Genomic DNA, 20,658 nt, shown 5'->3' with positions numbered 1-20,658 from the left:
GCCGTGGACCCTTTGAGGTGCAGGCAAGAAAATAATTTGTGTTTAACAACCCAGAAGCCTAATGCCTAAAGCTGGTTGAAGCTGCCTGCAAGCCATTGAGAGAAGTGAGAAAGTCTGTATTGAAAATGAATTGCACTTTTCCCCACAACAGGGGAAGGGTGTGGTTGTGGGTCATCCCTACTAACCATGAGTCAATACAGTCCACTAGAAACCTGTCAGATCCCAAGGGCTGAAGCGGAAACTGAAAAGCGACCTGCAATATGACCCTTTGAAAAGAACTGCAGTATGAGATACCTATGAAGAGAGCAGAGAATCTGAGGATCAAACGAATGTGTCTCAGGAGCAGATGATCAGCAATTTTGTGTCATCTGTAACCACAGGGAACCAATGTAAGATCATTACTGTCTGAAGCAGGTAAAAGCTCCTTACCACTCACTCCTCTACCGAGAGGCCAGAAATTCAGCTAATATGTGAGGAATGTGGAACTAGGAAATGATGAGGAGGCCAACCTCTTCCCCACTCCTCTCCTGAGAAAACTTATATGTGCATATATATCCTGAATCAGGAGAAAAGAATGTCTTTTAATTGGCTCAGATGTTTTAGTTTTAATATTTCACTGGCTGGTGCTTTTTCACCGAAAAAAAAAAAATGAGAATTATCTTCTTAGTAAAATAAAAAATGTATTGAACAATTTTTATTAAACACTTACATACATTTTCTTATATTCTAATTTAATTTTTGCACTAACCCAGTAGGTTGATTCTATTATTACCTTTGTCTTATAGATACAAAGCCTGAGCTTTTTGCAGCATTCTGTATGAGCAGTAGATTCAGAAACCTTAATATTTATTTATCATGCTTAATGGTATTAATCTACACTTTTTTGAATTCATATTTGTAGTCATTTAATTTATCAGAAAGACAAAAATGACAAATTAAACATTAATATAATGAATAAGCCTATTTATTAAGCTAACATCCTACAATAAGTTATATTTTATCTTGCAAAAACATTCTTTGTTTCATAAAAACGTGTATCATATTTAATTCTCCTAAATATATATATATATATATATGTATATATATATATATATATATTTTTAAATACCAAACAGTACTGGACTCGAGTGTCTGCATTAAAGTCAAAGATAAACAAATGCATTCTGGGTTTCTGCATGTTTCCCAAGTGTGTAAAATAAAAATATTTGATTTATGAAAAAACATAAAAGTGTATATATTAATACTCTGAGCATACAGGTAATATAAGCTATTGAAACTCAACCACATCATTTTGATGCAGTGATTCTTATTAAACAATCATGTTGGTAGAACAGAATCTTAACCTGGAAGCAAGTTTAGAATGTATCTTGGCCAATCTTTCATCCATTGTATGAATCCATTATCCAAAAAGATTGACAGAAAAGGAGACAATAAAAGCATGAATTACACTTTGGTTGATATTTGTAAATGTTGTAAAAATTTTGTATATAGTATATCTGATGAAATTTTAAGTATATAGTAGAATATTTCTGATGCCATTTTAAGCCCATCCATTTTTACTTAACCGTGTAATTGGAGCCACCAATTATATTATTCATTAAATAAATAATTATTGACATAATCTGCTGGGCTGCATGTTTGATGAAGGGGTTACAGTGGAGACCCAAACCAGAAATAATCCATGCTCAAATGGAGCTTACAAGATAGAGGCGAGGCAGAAAATTAAATATGACAGCAAAAATGAACATGAAGTATCGCAGCATAAAACTGAAAGTACTGTGAAGTGTATGATGCTATGAGAGCATATATGGTAATCTTCTTAAAAAGTGAAATCTTGGAAGTTTGAAAAGAAACATTACATCTTTGACATATTTTCTTCAAATAGTCTGTATCTTTACATGGTACTAAAATAAGTCACTGCAGTCTGAATGAAGGAGATTAGGAACTGTATGAAGGTGCATGTGTGTGAGTGTGTGTGTCTTTGAATGTGCAAGTGTATTTATGAGTATTATTTTGTCCATCAAGAAACCTTACTCTTCAGTCTTCATTGTCGATTCACAGTAGAGAATACATTGGGGTAAATTAGGTAGAACTTATCAATGAATAACTTTCACAGGATATTGAGAAACAAGAATTCATAGAAACTATAAAAGTGACTCTATGGTACATACTGTACTTGTAACTGATTCTTGGTTTGGATGTTGTTGCCAGATTTTATTTTCTCTTTATTTCGTGGATGTTAGTTTTCTTTCTTCTTTCTCTGGCAGAACTCCAAGGTTAAAAAAATGTGTGCTGTTTTTATTTTGAACAGCAAGAATGTTTGGAAATAACTGAGCAGCAGGAAGATAAAACAATTGAGGAGGAAGGGGGTACATATTGCAGTAAGGTAAATAACTAAAGATGGCCAAATGAATTATGGCACCCCGACAATTGAAAAAAATAACTATTTACATGTAGTCATGGTCAATAAAATACCTTTAGGAATTATTTAATTTTGTTGTATATTAATCTACCCATAAGGGACCAATGGAACATAAATTTGTCCATGAATACTTCAAGCAAAATTGAGAAAGAAGCACCTATTACCCTAACACGTATGGGAAAGTATTGTTTTTAAAGAAATCTTGAAACATTCAAGACAAATCCATACTTAATTATTGTATACATGCATGAAAATGACTGGACCAACTAAGCATAAATAAATTAACATGGCAGAATTTTGGATTTGGGCAAAGCTCTATAGATTGCCCAGTCCATCTCCCTTATTTCATGGATTAGAAAACTGACCCCAGAGATTTTAGACGGTGCAGATGTCATGAAATTAGATAAAAAACAAGATAGGAGATGAAACCAAGTTTTCCCAGGGCTGTGTTAGTTCTAAAATACTAAACAAATGAATTTGATTAATTTAAAGGTACTAAGCTATTCAAAGTTATAAACAGATGAAGCAAAACAAAAAGTACAAAACTGCACATTCCCTATTTGCCACTTCTACTGTTAAAAAGGTTACCAAAAATTTTAATATTTATAATAAAGCCAACAGGTATAGGTTACATGAGATCAAATAAAGCCAGAAATTGCCAGGATGTAGTCTTACTATAAATAACTCTATTTCAATGTTCTTGCAATATATCTATTTTTACATGTTGAAAAATAACTAAAGAAAATTATAGAATATTTAATTAGCAAACATCTGCCCTAATTATTTAGGTAGTATACTATATGGATTTTATGAACACGATATTTTTATTACTACCACAATTTCACTCACTATTACCTCAATTATCTTTCCTGTTTTTCCGTGGATGTGCTCAGTTACAGGATATGTTACTATAAAAAAGTATTGCATTATGTGGACATGGTTGATGTGGACCTAAATTATATGAATTTTTTAAGTAAAGTAAATAGTTCTGTCTAACTATCCTTAAGAAATAAACATACCTCCTTCCAAAATTCTACAATACTGATGGAAGGAATTAGTGACAACTAGGCCATTGCTTTCTCTATATGTGTTTCTTATTGGTCATGGAAAAAAATTGTGATCTCCATATTACTAATGGAGATTTCTCCTATAAGGGGGCAGCTTTACACTAAATTTAGTCTCATTTTTTTTCTCTCCCTTCCCTCTGCACATTTACAATGATTCCTGACATACATTACAGTCAGATATAGCATACTGAAAAATGAAATAAGTGATTAATCATGGAAGCTCACATCTGTAATCCCAGTACTTTGGGAGGTCCAGATGGGAGGATCACTTGAGGCCAGGAATTGGAGACCAGACTTGGTTATATAATAGGACTCCATCTCTACAAAAAAAAAAAAATTTAAAAAATAGTCAGGTATGCTGGCACGTGTTTGTCCTAGATATTCCAAGCCGAAATGAGAGGATCACTTGAGCCTAAGAGTTTGAAATTGCAGTGAGCTACGATCATGCAATTTTGCCCTTCAGCCTGGGCAATATAGCAAGGCCTTGTCTTAAAAAAAAAAAAAAAAATGAAACAAGTAAGCTTTAACTGCTTGTATCAGTCAGGGTGAACCAGAAAAGCAGAAACAATAGCACGCACACACACAATAGTCTTGTTTCCTATAGCAACATTTTAGTCAACAATAAACCACATGTATGGTAGTAGTGCCTAAGATTGTAACGGAGCTGAAAACATTCCTATCTAGTGATGTCATAGCCATCATAAAGTTGTAGTGCAACACATTATCCATATTTTTGTGGTGATTTTGGTGTAAAGAAACCTACTACATTGCCAGTCATATAAAAGCATAGCAATGCAATTGTGTAAACTGCAATGCAACTATGTAAAATTGCATTTTTTAGGGAAAAATAATTTTTATGTAAAAAATAATTATGTAAAAGCAATGCAATTATGTAAAATACTTGAGAATCACTATGTACTGATTTATGTTTAGTATACTAAGCCTTTATTCTTATTTTACAGCGTACTCCTTCGACAAAAGCTAACTGTAAAACATCCTCAGGCAGTTCCTTCAGGAGATATTCCAGAAGAAGTTGTTATCATAGGAGATGACAGCTTCATGTGTATTACCGCCCCTGAGGATCTTCAAGTAAGACAATACGTGGAAATGGAAGACAATCACATGGATGATCTTGACCCTGAATAAGCCTAGGCTAATGTGTGTGTTTGTGCTTTAGTTTTTAACAAAAGAATTTATAACGTTAAAAATTCCATTTTTAAACTACAAGAAAGGTTACAGAATAAATAAATGAAGAAAGCAAATAAATTTGTATGGAGGTACAGTATATGCTTTAAGCTGTGTTATTACACAAGAGTCAGAAAGTTTTTAAAACCTTTATAAAGTAAAAAAGCTACAGTAAGCTAAAATTAAATTATTATTTGACAAAGAAAATGTTAAAAATAATATTGTGTGGCCCATGTGTACAGCATTTAATAAGTGTACAGTAATATACAGTAATGTAGTGTCCTAGGCCTCCACATTCACTCACTACTCACTCAGTGACTCACCCAGAGCAACTTCCAGTGCTCCATTCATGGAAAGCACCCTATACATGTGCACCATGTTTTATCTTTCCTATCATATTTTTACAGTACATTTTCTAAGTTTAGAAATGTTTACATAGGCAAATTAGGAAGAATATTTAAAATATCCCAGTAGCAAATGCTCCCAATAGCAAGAATAATTTTCCTTTTTTGAGGAGAAAATTTTTAGAAAAATTGCCATATCACATCATTATTTAACAACAAAAAAGAAAAAGCATTATTTGCGACCTATATTATTTTCATAGCACTTTCTCCATAAAGTGGAGAAAGTGATGGCACAGGACAATGATACCACGAAAGTGACCAAAAATCATTAGATTATAAAGATTCCCTCTCAAAGCTAAACTTGTTGATCTAGTCATAGTTAACACAAATATCCTTCCACAAGAGGGAATTAAGATAGTTCTATAAATTTGTGGCTAAATAGTACAAAAACCACTAATACGCCAGTTGAGTTGTACTTTCAGAGAAGCACGTCTAGAATGAAATTATTTTAGCAAGTAAAAATCTAATCAACTGAAATGTACCCTGTGTGGAGAACTAAATGTTAGCAGAAAGGGCATGGTTAGTGAGCATATTAACAATATTTTCTTGCATGAAATTAGGGGAAAAATTTTTAGATGCTGTGATTTTTTTTTTCTCAACTCAGCTGTAAAATCTTGTATTGATTTTTAAGGAAAACATTCTTACATTTTCCAATTTCTTATGTCACGAGAAAATAAATTATACTCTTAGCATTGAACTTAGCACATAGAGAGCATTCAATTAATTTTGATGAGTGATTGTTTTATTAATAGATGAGTAAAAAGGAGAACATGAAACCTGCTTCTGTAGCCTCTAATATATTAATATATTTTTATTTGAAAACTTTGAAAATGAAATAAAAGCCTCTGGTAATTTTATTTTTATTTTTAATTTTTTTTCACATTAGAATTTACAAAGAAGATTGACTATTAATTAGATTGAACTATAAGAAATCATTAATTTTGATATATGTGACCTAAAACTATGTCAGTAATAAACAATCCAGCCTTTAATTCAGGTAATCTTTGGAACAAACTTCCTGGATAGTACTGACTCCACTTGATAGACAATGAAAATGATGCTGAGTAGATGATTTGCCTAAGCTTACAAAGAGAGCTGGCAACAGTACTGAAAGTAAATTTTTAAAATTATGTTCAATGTAACAGACATTGAAAGCTTAATGTGGCCCAGGCACTCTTCCAGCTAGTGAGTATATATGAATAGATAAATTCAGCTCTCTGGCATGAAGAGTTCTTTTAATCCCTCACCCCAATACACCTCTGAAGAAAAATTATTCAAAATTTATTTTGATTTGTATCTAAGGATTTTCCTATGGAGATTTATTCCTACCCTTGTCAAACTCCAGTGCCTACATTTCAATTTGTGAAAGTGTGTATTTCATGTTTGAATGTAAGATTTATGGTAAAGTATTCCTTATTAATTTTTTATCACTGATCTACTGCATGGAGAAGTGTCAACCAAACACTGGTGAGGAAGGTAGAAATTGAATTTGAAAAATCAGTATTTCAACATTATAAAGGTGTCTTTGGTTGTAAGGTAAGAGTATATGCTGAATATCCTCTGTTTGTAGTCCTCTAAATCAACTATCTACTCTCCCCCTCCCAGCTCTGTGTCTCAGAAAGCTGACCTCCACGAACTTTTGGCCAGTAGAATTTGGCCTGTAGGAGGCTTTAGTGAAGTATTGAGAAAGAGAGACAAGAGGGGGCTTGCTATTTATTTCCTCAGAAACTTCACCCAAAAGCCAGTAACCATTTGGTAATGATTATCTTACCTGTATCAAACATTACAGCTCTTTTTAAAAGGCCCCATGATTTCAGAACCTCTGAGGTTCTCTGAGGTAACACGTACCTTCTCTCTTTCAGGACAAGGATGGTAATAGCTTTACCCTGTTACCAAACCTGGGTGCATCAACAAAGCCTGTTGGTTTTCTTGACCCTGTTCGTATCTCATTACTTAAACTTTTCTTTAATTATACTTTGACTATAATATTTGTTTTTTGCCAGAATCTTATTGCAGAAGAACAATTTTTATACAACACTGAGTGCCCATATTGACACAATATATGGAGCTAACTCATCAAAATCAAAAGAAGCTGAAATATATAACCAAAATGCCTATTTTCTAATATACAGAAGAAAATACTTTTCTTGTCAGAAAAATGGCTATACTTGGTAATTAGACTTTGTTAACATCCAACTTGAAACTAGTACTTATTATCAAATTATTTAGCACATTATTTTATTTTCAATTACTTAAAAGTCAAAGTTTTGTTAACATATTCATCTGTTAATGATTACCAGTGTGATTCTCACGAGAAGGTGTTCAATACTCTCTCTGAATTAAAAAAAAAAAAAAAAAAAAAAAGTAAGGCAGAGGCAAATGAAAGAAAGAAGTAACTAAAACGTTGTTTTAATAAATATTCTTAATAAGTTAAGGGAGACATAGTGGATTTCATTTCTTTGAGAAAATAGCATTTATAGTCTTAATTATTAAGCGAACATTTTATGTAAATTATTCTGTTCGTAGTTAACTTCCTTCACCATAGAAGAAAAATGATTTATGAATAGTTTCAAATAAAATTGAATGACCTATATCATGGTCTTAGCCTCATAAAGAAATGTTAAGTTCTTTACAAAGAGAGATATAGTTATTTTATAAATGTGAAGTAGAAATTCTTGTACATAGTTAATCTTGCTGTGCAATCACCTAAACCCTGAGAGGATGAACAATCACTTCATGTAAAAGAGCAGAGCAAAGCAGAAAAGGGCTATACAATTGTCAGTTAACTTTTAGAACTAAAATGATAAAGAAAAAGACTGTATGATTAACAAGTATCATTAAGGTGACATTTTTATGATGCTGATGAATCTCCAGACATCAATTAAATTGGTCTTCGTGCTTGAAGTTACTGAAATAAGGACTAAAGTGTACAGTCAAAGACACACAATGGTTTTTGATATTTCCTATATCCCTGATTAAGGAGATGAAACTTAAAAGCTACGTATAAAAATGGTGACTATAGGAAAATATGAAGAAGACTGTGTGATGACTTTATTCAAGAGACATCTATTATGCACTCCCAGGCACTACACAAGTGCTTGTGAGATAAAGATTAATGCTATTGTCTCTTATGTGGAGGAAACAAACGTGTAAAGAAAAATTATAATTCAAAATGATAAATTCTATCATAAGAAAATGACTCAAAGCTATTATATTAGAGAAGTTGACATTACTGCTGGGACAAAAAAACTTAAGGAGAAGTTTCTAAACAGTAATAGAAGAGTGTGAAACTTTGAAGAAATGAAATAGGAGAAGATGACATTCAGCTTGATGGATGTGATCAACAAAAAATAAAAAGGGAGAGGTAGATTGGGGCCATATTGTAAAACGTTTGAAGTCTATTGAATATAAGTTTTTGGTTTTTTTTAAGGAAAATTTCTTCTTCTATAGGTCATAGATATGAGAAATTATAAGCAAGTCGATGGCATAAACAGTGTTCAAAGGTGGACTTAATGAAATTCTACTCAGAGATTGTTGTATTATATATAATTTGCATCAAATCCAAAGTGTGAATTGTAAGTGCTTAGAGATATTAAACAGTTTCGTCATAACTTAATGCTCACATCCCAAATATTGCCTAAGTTTTCTTTCCATCTCCTTAAAAAGATTTTTTAATGAAATTAAACTATATTTCTCCATTAAAAATGAACAAATCCTAGTATTTTTCTTTTGGTTTTCCATTTTATATTTCATATATATTTCCCCTTTGTCTTCCCCCATAAACATATTTTCTCCTCCTAATCCTCCATGTTTTTTTAATAAATCCTAGAGGGCCAAATTAATTTTTCATTTGGTGCTATAAATGAATGAATGATTTGCAAAAGTTAATTAGTTAAGCATAGGAGGAAGTTTACTAAGAGCTACTAGTAATCCTATTTTTATGCATTGATTTGCTGTTAGACAATCTAAATGCTATGAGAAAAAAACAAACCTGTTGTTAACAGATTTTGCTTTGTATTTTTCTATATAGTCAAAAATATAAGGTGAAAAATGATGTGTATAAGTATTAGCTGTGAAAATAATAATATTTTTTACTGGAATTTAGTTATCAGCATGGATATATTTTTAAATCATTTGTTTGATTGCATGTGCTTTAGTTAATCTGGCTATACTATTTTAAATACTCAATTTCCTTGACAAGTAAATTTGGTATCAGTGTTGGGATTATCTAGACTATAATAGAAATAAGACCACAAGTCGTGTGCTTAAGAGAAAATAGTTACTTTCTCCCTGTTGTGTAAACTAGTGAGAGCTCTCATTAAAGTTCCCTACATTTTCTTACGAGTGTGTTTTAAATGAAATAAATGTTCTCCATCATTCTTCATTCCAACATAATCAAAAGTTTATTTTTTAAAAATTATAACTGTAACTGGAAGTGCACCCAATTAAATATCAGATGAACTATAATTTTTAAATACTTCCCATTTTTACATATTTAAGTACCGATGTATGTTTTCTTACTCCTGACCTCACAGAAGCTCATTTATACCCTGTTATTGTGGTAGTATTAAAGTATTGGCAAATAACTAAAGAGATAAGTATATTTTATCATGAATATTACTTATGCTATTTTATGCAGCAACTTTAAGCCAAAGAAAAAGTAGCAAGGCTATTTTAACAATATTAAGTGTCCCACTACATGAACACGAGATGCTTTCCCAATAATCTGTGCCTCCTTTCATTTTTTAGGCCCTTGAACACTATTCGTAGAAATATAAAGTGGTGCAGATGCTATGGAAAACAGATTGGAGATGCCTCAAAAATTTAAAACTAGAATGACATTATCCAGCAATCCCCAAACTTCATACATATCCAAAAGAATTGGTATCAGGATCTTGAAAAACTACTGCACTCCCATGTGCATTGCAGTATTATTCACAACAGTCAAAGTATGGGCACAATCCAAACATTTATTGACAGAGAAATAAAGAAAATGTGTTATGTACATACAATGAAATATAATTCAGTCTTAAAAAGGAAGAAATTCCTATCACTTGTGACAGTGTGGATGAACTTGGAGGCCATCCGTATTGTCAAGTGAAATAAGCCAAACCCACCAAGACAAATACTGCGTAATTCCACTTATATAAGGTATCTAAAATAGTGAAACTCAGAAAAGTAAAGAATGCAGTATTGGTTGCTAGAAGCTGGGAAGTGGGGAAATGGAGTTATTGTTCAATGGGTGTAAAGTTTCTGTTATGCTGGATGAGTAAGTTTTAGAGATCTACTATACAACTTAGTGTCTGTAGCTAGCAATTCAGTATCATGCACTTCAATATGAGAAGACATGTGATGGAAAGTATCCTTACCACAAAAAAACAAAACAAAATAAAACAAACAAAAGTGCCACAGTAAAACTTTGGGAGGTGATATCTATTACCTTGATTGTGTTGATGACATCGCAGATGTTTGCATATGCCTAACTTTAATAAAATTACATACAATAAATGTATCTACACATATATATGTGTATATGATATATATACAACAAATATAAAGTATAAATATATTATAAATATAAATAAAAATATTACATACAATAACTACATATACACATATATGTGTATATGAGATATATATATATGTCAGTCAAACCATATATATAGCAGTCAAACCATAATAAAGCTGGTTTTAAAAGTAGTTAGGCATTAATATTTGTAATTCAATTTCTGAGGTTTCTATTAATGTTTTCTCTATTAATTTTCAGAAGGGTTGAAAACAATAACACTCTCCTCCAACATTCTTCAATTGGTGTACCACCTTTACTGTCAGCAACTTACATACAAATGAAAAAAAACACTTTAAAAATGGGTAATGACCATTTTAATAATATAAAGTAACACTAACTTCATGTTTATGGTAATGAAACGTTTCTCCCTCACAAGGTCCAATAAAACAGTTGTAATTTTGTTTAATGTGTTATAAATATATGATCTATTAGAATTTCATAATGTCTAAATATTTGTAGGGAGGGAACAATCAAGGTACTTTTGGTAGTCAAAGTCTCTTAAAACAAATATTTGCCTATAGTAAATACAATTTTCATGCTGCATTACATTGCTATTACCAGTCTCCCCTTAACCTGTGGGCATGCCCTGCTTTGTAGGAAACATCATCTTCCTCATCCTGCTTACTTCATCTTTGACTTTATTGGCAATGCTATTTATGGTAGATATGCCTTGGTTTCTTTTTCATGTAATTAATTTTTTTATAATTTGACATTTTATTTTAGATTCAAGGGCTACATGTGCAGGGTTCTTACATGGGCATATTGCGTGATGGTGATGGTTATAGATCCCATTAACCAGGGTAGTAAGTATAGCACCCAATAGGTAGTTTTTCAACCCACACCCCCTCTCTCCCCACTCAAGTTTTCTCAGTGTTTATGGTTCCCATTTTGTATTCACGTGTACGCAATGTTTAGTTCTCATTTGTAAGTGAGAAAATGTGGTATTTGGCTTTCTGTTCTTGCATTCATTCACTTAAGATAATGGCCTCCAGCTGCATCCATGTTGATTTCTTAAATGTCTTTATTATTTTAAATTAATGTTTAAAAATATTTTCACATGATAGAAAATTAGCTTCTTTAAGCTTTACTTAAACCGTAATGAAGTAATATCACATCATTTAATGTAGATAATTATTCTTTAACTTCATTTAAATTTCCTCTCATCTATGGAGCCATCATTTTCAAGTAAGGATGCAACGTTCCTCAACCCCAAGGTACTGTTTTGTCAAATAAGACATTAAATGTAATGTATTAATAGTTTAATTTTTGTTTTCTCCACATGCCATTTTAGATAATTAAGCAATGTAAAAGTGACTTATTTTTTAATTTCACAAAATACTTTTGTTGCAGTTGCTAACATCAGCTCACCAAAAACTGAGCAAAATTGACCAAATAATTTACAATAGTTTGCATATTTATGTAGTATTCAGAATTTCTGTTTTTTAATTTTTTTTATACTAATGCCATATGGTGACATGTCATTCCACTTCTAGTCATTACTCAGCAACTTAAAATTCCTCTCCTACCATTAGTCTACCTACTGTTTCTTTCTTTTTTTTTTTTTTGAGAGGGAGTCTCACTCTTTTCACCCAGCCTGCTGAAGTGCAGTGGCGTAATATCAGCTCACTGGAACCTCCGCCTCCCGGGTTCAAGCGATTTTCCTGCCTCAGCCTCCTGAGTAGCTGGGATTACAGGCGTGTGCCATCACGCCTGGCTATTTTTTGTATTTTTAATAGAGAAGGGGTTTCACCATGTTAGTCAGTCTTGTCTCGAACTCCTGACCTCTTGATCCACCCGCCTTGGCCTCTCAAAGTGCTGGGGTTACAGGCGTGAATCACTGTGCCCGGCCTGAAAGTTTTCTTTAAAAGATCACAATTAATTGAATCAATAAATGTACCAGCCTTTCCACAGGCTTCATCTTCCTTAACATCCTCCCGGAATTTTCTTTTGAATAGCTTCTCTTCTAAAAAATATTTTATCTGGAACATCACCCTTTTCTTTTTTTCTTTCTTAATGTTTCTTCTAAAATCTTTGCTGACTCTGGTTCACACCCCCACCACCACCACCTTTTAAATATCAAATGTTTAAGAGCCTTGTCCTTGGTCTTTTTTTTTTTTTTCTTTCATCATGAATTTACTGCTTATTTTTTAAAAATTGTTATTTTATTGGAGGACTCTAGAATATGCCAATTATTCTTTTGTAAACTTAAGACTGACTTCTACTTTCCCCAGTCAACACTTAATGTTTTCTCTATTCATCTATTCTATTTGTTTTTGTGTTTTCACTGATATTTTGTGTATGCAGGTCTATCTAGAATGTATTCTTTTAAGATCGCTATATTTATTCATAATAGGCTTATCTATGTACATCCCCAAAAAGTAGTTTGACATAGAGTGGATGCTTAAAAATGCCTTTCCTAACATCACTTCAGAAAATTGTGTTTCCTAAACTTACCTACTTGTCCTAACTTTACTTTAATAACATTCTAAGTGGCAAAAGTAGAGAAGCTACATCTAAAAAATACATGATACTAAATTTGTCGTCTGCTTTTCAAATGGAAGGCCTTTTCGTCAGCTGGATATAACAAAAATAGCCTGATTGATTGAAACGTTAAAATAAAGAGGACTGCTGATAAAGAAAACATATAGCATCTATTTTATTTTCTAGCATGTTATTATGCACGCATATAAAAATGTACTTACCACATTTTTGTATAAGTGACAGGCTCATTCAGACTTTGTTACATGTTTTATTTCTTAATGATTTCAATAGTTACATAAGTAAAGAAAATATTTTATGCTACTTATGCAGTTTGAATAATTAAAATAACTTTTATAATAAAGGCTATGATAAAGTCTTTAAAAGTTTTTTTTTTTTTTAAATATACCCCGCATTTTTCAAATGCATTTATATGATTAAATCCTGTTGTTACTGGTTATTTGATTTATAACTGATATGGTGTTTTGCTGAAGAATATTGAACATGTTGCATTACATAAAAATCACAATCCAATGTGTATTCAACAAAACGGGAATTTCACATCTACTATAATACAAATTTAAGAAATGTATTATATGTAATGTACTTACAACAATATGAATAAAATTCTTATAAAGCCTATGATATAATTTAGGTAAAAAGATTCTTTTAAAATATGGCTTTGTTTCATGCATATATTGTCTAATATTTTGAAGTATTTTAACTTCAAGAAAGCATGAGAATTATCTTTATGCCTTTATTATCAATATAATTTTTGTCAGTTTCTACCTCTATCATTGTCCTTTTTTATCCAGGTAGCGTTCACTCTTACACCCTACATCCTGGTACAATAAATAGTTTCCTTAAGGCATATTAGAAACATGTGATAATAAACCTTAAGTGGGGCAACCTCATTCCTTAGGAATCTATATTTAAGGTAGATCTGTAATGAGACCAGGAAATCAGGTCATTTGTAAATGAAGAATAATGAAATGAGAAATCTGCCTCAATGCACATTAGCTAATGTCGTATTATTTTTATGAAGCAAAAATGTTGAATATTTAATATATAGTAGATTAAAGATGTCAGTGAGCTCCCCCAAAAATTCTCCCCACTTTCTACCCCAACTCGGGTGCCAATCTCCAATAAATTCCTAGGCACAGTCCACAGGGTCAAACTAAAGCAAATTCTGACAACTCATTCATACAGCAGTGTTCCAGGACTGAAATAATCCAGGTAATGTAGGACAAAGAGAATAAATTTTAAAAAGTGAACACTAATGATTATATAATTAATTCCTTCAATTAAAAACAAATACACAGCAAGAACATTTAATAACATGAATACTAGATAAAATTAGTTTACAATCCAATTAAATCTCAACAAGATTTGCTGAAGCTATAATTGTGTATATTAAATTATTTTTGAAACTGTTATGCAAATAATACTTAGACCTGAATACAGTATGCTAATTCTGTGCTGTATCTGCGTGATACATTTATAAGACACCAATAAAACTGAACTGAACTTTTCTAAGGTAATTTTTAAGTGGGAATGCCGCCCATTATAAAAATACATTTAGAAGTTTAACTATTCGATTTTCTTGTGTACAAATAAGAGCTTCTTAAGCACAGAAGCATTCATAAGTATAACCCCTTTCTCCACATGTAAAATTCTATTCAAGTAATCCAATAATGTAAAATAGAGGTACTATGTCCATTCTGACAATTTCACTACCATTCTATATGGAATAGAATTTACAGTTGTTTATTACTGTAAAACCAACACACACACACACACACACACACACACACACACCCCAGTCAGAGATATATTAGTATGATTTAATATTAGAATTTTCTAATGACTTTCACATTTTATAGTCTTTTATTAACAAATCTCTAAAGAGAATCACTAGATCTTTAGCCAGTGTATATGGTCCAAAGAAGAGAATTACAATAGATGAGTAATTTCATTTCCTTTTTTTTTTTTTTTTAGATTCAGGTTTTATCCTCGGTTCCGTATCCTCTGTCATAGCACAGATGCTCACTTATTATTCTGTGAGGAGGATTTATGTCATTAACCTTTAGTCTTAAACATCTGTGGCCGTTCTCATCAAAGAAGACCTGCTAATATGATTGTGTTCTGGGTTATTGTTTCTAGAATGCCATTTTAGCCTGGGGGTGAATAGAGGAGGTACAAAAGTAAGCACCAAGCTGCATGTCACAACTAATGCTTCAAAATCTTCAACATTCTTACAGATGGAGCTTCACTTTTATCTTTTAAAATGTTAATAAATTTCATTATGTATATTTAATGTATACAGCACATGATGTTACAAGATACATATAGATGGTACAAGATACATATAGATATGTAGGGTAAACTCACTTAAACATCCACTGTACAACATAAAGACTATAGTTGCTCATAATGTGCTGTTTTGGGCACCTTTTCTTTGGTTCTTTAAGTAAAGCAAATTGAGAAACTCTCGATTCACCCAGACCTTTGTATTGTTTACCATTTAAGTAGCTGGCACTTTGGAATCTTCATCTGAAACTTCACAGTCAATGATTCAAGGCTCAAAAACTTAATTTTCAAAGAACTGATTTACAATCTAATTATTTGCTTCTAGGCACATTAGACTGTGCCTTGGAATTATTTTTTATTTTTAAGAAACTACAGAAATAGGTCTGGTTTAAAGTGATTCAACCATTTGATAACACATGTAGGGTCAGTATACCTGGCAATGGCCAAAATATTTTAGCACCAAATTTAAAACAATATTTAGTTTTAAAAAATTATTATTGATGGTGTTTTCTTTTTCGGTTGGTTGTTTATAGAGATGGTGTATCGCTATGTTGCCCAGGCTGATTTTAAACTCTTGGGCTTATGCTATCATCCCAATTTAGCCTCCCAAAGTGCTGGGATTACAGGCATGAGCCACCATGCCTAGCTTCTTTTGTTTTGCAAACATTAATCTCCAGACCAGCATTACAAAAAAAAAAAAAAAAAAAAAAAAAAAAGCTTAAATAGAGCTGAAGCAAAATATTATCCGTCTGTATCTGAGACCTGCATAAGGAATAAAAAGAATCAAAAGAGTTATATATAAGACCATTTAATAGTTGTGTATACATTTTCATTTCTCTAATATATATTTGACTGCTCAAAAATAATAACAACATGTTGTGTTTGTAACATTTGTACAATTTGGAACAACAATGTTACAAATTGCAGGAGAGAAGTAAATAAATCATACTATTGCAAGTATTTTCTGTGTTCCATGAAATGGTATATTTGAAGATAGATCAGGATAAATTAAATATGTGTAGTGTATTCTCCACAACAGTTATTTAAAAATAACAAAAACACATATGGCTAAAAATCGAAGAAGTGATAAAATGAAATACGCCTGCGCACACACAAGAACACACATGTATACATGTGCTTGCATATATATTATATATACATGTGTAGATATATATTTGTATATATATTATATATAAGCAATTCATGTAACATATAAATTAAAGTATACTTTCAACTATATATATTCAACTACATATTTGAACGTACATTTATATTAATAAATATAAATTTAAATGTATATTAAGAATAAATATATATACAGTTGTCCCTCTGTAGTTCTGTATCCATTGGTTTTGAATCTATGGATACAGTGAAACATGAAACAAGAATACTTAGATATAAAAAAATGGATGGCTGCATCTGTACTGAAAAGATAAAGACCTTTTGTGGTCACTACTTTCTAAACATAATAGTATAAGAACTACTTACATTGTATTAGGTACTATAGGTAATCAGGAGATGATTTAAAGTAGTATATGGGAAGATGTGTGGAGATTACATGCAGATACTACCCCATTTCATATAAGAGAGTTGAATATCTGTGAATTTGGGTACTCACGGGGGTTCCTGGAAGCAATCCCTCATGACACCAGATGACCATTATATGCATTCAAATTTACTGAAAATGAGTAAGAAAAAAATTAAAAGGCATCTTAAGGGTGTTTTTGAAAAAGAAAATTGGAAAATGTAATTATCTACTGATAGGTTGAATGACAAGGGTGGGATGATATATACCCTGCAAACACAAAGCAAAGCTGGTGACTCTATTTTAGTATCAGATACATTTTATTGACTTGTGACATACTGTATCACCATTGAGATAAGGATGAACATTTTATCATGATAAAATTGTTGATGGATTAATCAAGAACATGTAACATTTCACAAAGCAACTAATAGCAGGTTCTCAAAATACACAAAAAATGAAAAAAAATTAAGAAATGGGTAAATTTACAATTGCATTTGGAAATGTTAGTATCATTATTTCAAAAGTTGATCAGAAAAAGTAGTTCAAACTCCCCTAAGAATATAGAAATTTTGTCTATTTATAATAAGCACATAGAAATTGTACATATTAATGGGGCACAGTGTGATGCTTCAATGCATGTATGTATTTATCATAATCAAATAATGGCAATTACTATAACCATCACTTTTTTTTTTTATGCTTTAAGTTTTGGGATACATGTGCAGAAGGTGCAGGTTTGTTACATAGGTATACATATGCCATGATGGTTTGCTACACCCATTAACCCATCATCTACATTAGATTTTTCTCCTAATGCTATCCCTCCCCCAGCTCCCAACCCCCAACAGGCCCCGGGGTGTGATGTGCCCCTCTCAGTGTCCATGTGTTCTCATTGTTCAGCTCCCACTTATGAGTGAGAACATGAGGTGTTTGGTTTTCTGTTTCTGTGTTAGTTGGCTGAGAATTGTGGTGTCCAGCTTCATCCATGCCCCTGCAAAGGACATGAACTCATCCTTTTCATGGCTGCATAGTATTCCATGGTGTATATGTGCCACATTTTCTTTATCCAGCCTATCACTGATGGGCATTTGGGCGGGTTAGTGCCTCAGTAAACATACATGTGCATGTGTCTTTATAGTAGAATGATTTATAATCCTTTGGGTATATACCCAGTAATGGGATGGCTGGGTCAAATGGTATTTCTGGTTCTAGATCCTTGAGGAATCGCCACACTGTCTTCCACAATGGTTGAACTAATTTACACTCCCACAAACAGTGTAAAAGCATTCCTATTTCTCCGCATCCCCATCACTTTTAACATTTATCATTTCTTTGTGGTAATGATATTCAAAATATTTTCTTCCAGCTATATTGAGATATAAATTATATTGGTTTCAGCTATATTCATCGTAGCATGAGATATGAACACCTGAACTTATTCTTATTCATCATAGCATGAGATATGAACACCTGGACTTATTCTTCCTGTTTAACTGTAACTTTGTACTAGTTGGTCAATCTCTTGTGGTTCCTGAACCACCAACATTATTGCCCTATTTTTGCCTATTTTACATATATAAAGTATTATTCCCAACTGTACAATATATGTTCAATATACTTTACAATATATGTTCTTCTCATGTACAAATATTATACTCCCCAATGTATCACTCCAAGATTTGAGACAAAACCCATATATTTTAAATGTTCAAACAACACATATGTTTTGGCAACATAATCATATTAAATTGGAAATTGATAACAATGAGATATACACGAAATCTGCAAATAATTAAGAATTATACACCACAATAAAATTTGTTCATATTTCAAGGACAATATCACAATGTAATAAAAATATTTTGAACTGAATTATTACAAAGGCATGGAATCTCAAAATGTCTTGTTGGAGGGCAATTTATAGTTTTAATACCTATATTAGAGAAGAATAGAATGATATATTCTATCATCTATGTGTTAAAGTGAGAAGTTAGTTGAAAATAACAAATTAAAGCAATGAAATTTTAAAGAAGAAAGTAACAAAAATGAGAGTCTGACAAAACAAATACATTTTAAATGAACATATCAAGTTGCTTACTTGGAAAAATTAACTGAAAAACTGCTACACAAGCTAAAACAGAGAAATCGCAGATGACAGCAATTTAAATACTGAAAGGAAAACATCACTAAAGATGTCAAAAATATTAATACGATAATTTTAAAACTTACAGAGAAGTCTTTGCAAATATTTAACTTGAAAATATCAGTGCAACTGACATGTGATTTGGAATGTAAGGTGTCAAAACTGAAGAGAGAAGATATTAACATCTGAACATCCCCATCTCTGTGGAAGTATTTGAATCCATAACCAAAATCTTTTCCACAAAGAACACTTTCAGATAATACGAGAGAGCAATTCCCAACTAATTTTATAAGAATAAGAGAACCCTGAAGATGCATAATATTTTTCCTAGCAAAAAACATCTAGAATAAAATGTTTTTATTAAAGATTATCATAGCTTATTCATACTAAACCAACAGTAGAAAAGCTAATAAAATGCACTGTTGCAGAACACCTCAGACATAGAAGTTAGAGCTTCTTTAGTTTATCAAAAATAGTATATGGTAACAATAAAAATTATAAGAAAGTCATGTATATATTAATGTCTTTACTATATATAAATGTAAAAATTATTGGCAAATATTATCAAATCAATTCCATTAGTAGAAGGATATGTCATGACCATGTGAGGTTAACTCCAGGAAGGCCAGTTTGGTTTAACATTTAAAATCAACTTAATGTGACATATTAAGAGAATAAAGAAAACATCAAAAGGTGATGACCAAAACAAAAATAATATGCTTAAATTCAACTTCCATTCATGATAAATATTATCAACAAATTCAGAAAAGAATGGACCAACATCGTCTAATAAATATAATCTAAGAACAATCTATACACTATTACATTTAATGTGGAAAGATTAAAGAATTTTCCCCTAGTCTTCTCTTTTCATTTATATTCTGTTATTGTACTGGAACCTACAGAAATACCAAAAAGGTAAGTAAAATAAAGGTTAAAAATAAATAAAATTTCTAATATTCACAGAGAATATAAATGTTTACTTAGAAAACCTATAAAACAGCAGCAACAACAAAAACCTACTACAATCAATTAGAAAATTTAAACTAAGGGGATAATGTCATATTTCTATATACCAGTAATGAGGAACTTGAAAGTAATATTTATCAAATACAATTTGCAATAGTGTCAAAAATCACAAAATACTTTGATAAATTTAATAGGCTATAATATTGCTACATTAAAATCTATAAAAATATTGCTGAAACTAAAGGAGGTGTAAATAAATGGAAAGATGTATAATGTGCCTTCCTCAGAAGACTTACTGTTAAGAAATCATTTCTTTTTGAAATGATTTATAGATTTAATGTAATTTCAATCAGATTCCCGGCAGGATTATGGCAGAAGTTGTCAAGCTAATTCTAAATTGATCAACACTACATGACAGTGTAATAAACCTTGAAGGGCCCTTCACAGTATTAAAGAATCATAACAATGTTGGAAGACTTGCAGAACCAGATTTCAGAAGCCATTAGGCTATAATATTCAGGATTTGGTTGAAATGTCTTAAGAATAGACAAATAGAGCAATGTAATTGCTCTATTTATAGCAT

The sequence above is a fragment of the Theropithecus gelada genome, chromosome 7b, assembly GCF_003255815.1.
Source record: "Theropithecus gelada isolate Dixy chromosome 7b, Tgel_1.0, whole genome shotgun sequence".
Lineage (NCBI taxonomy): Eukaryota > Metazoa > Chordata > Mammalia > Primates > Cercopithecidae > Theropithecus > Theropithecus gelada.
Note: the sequence above shows the minus strand (reverse complement) of the source record.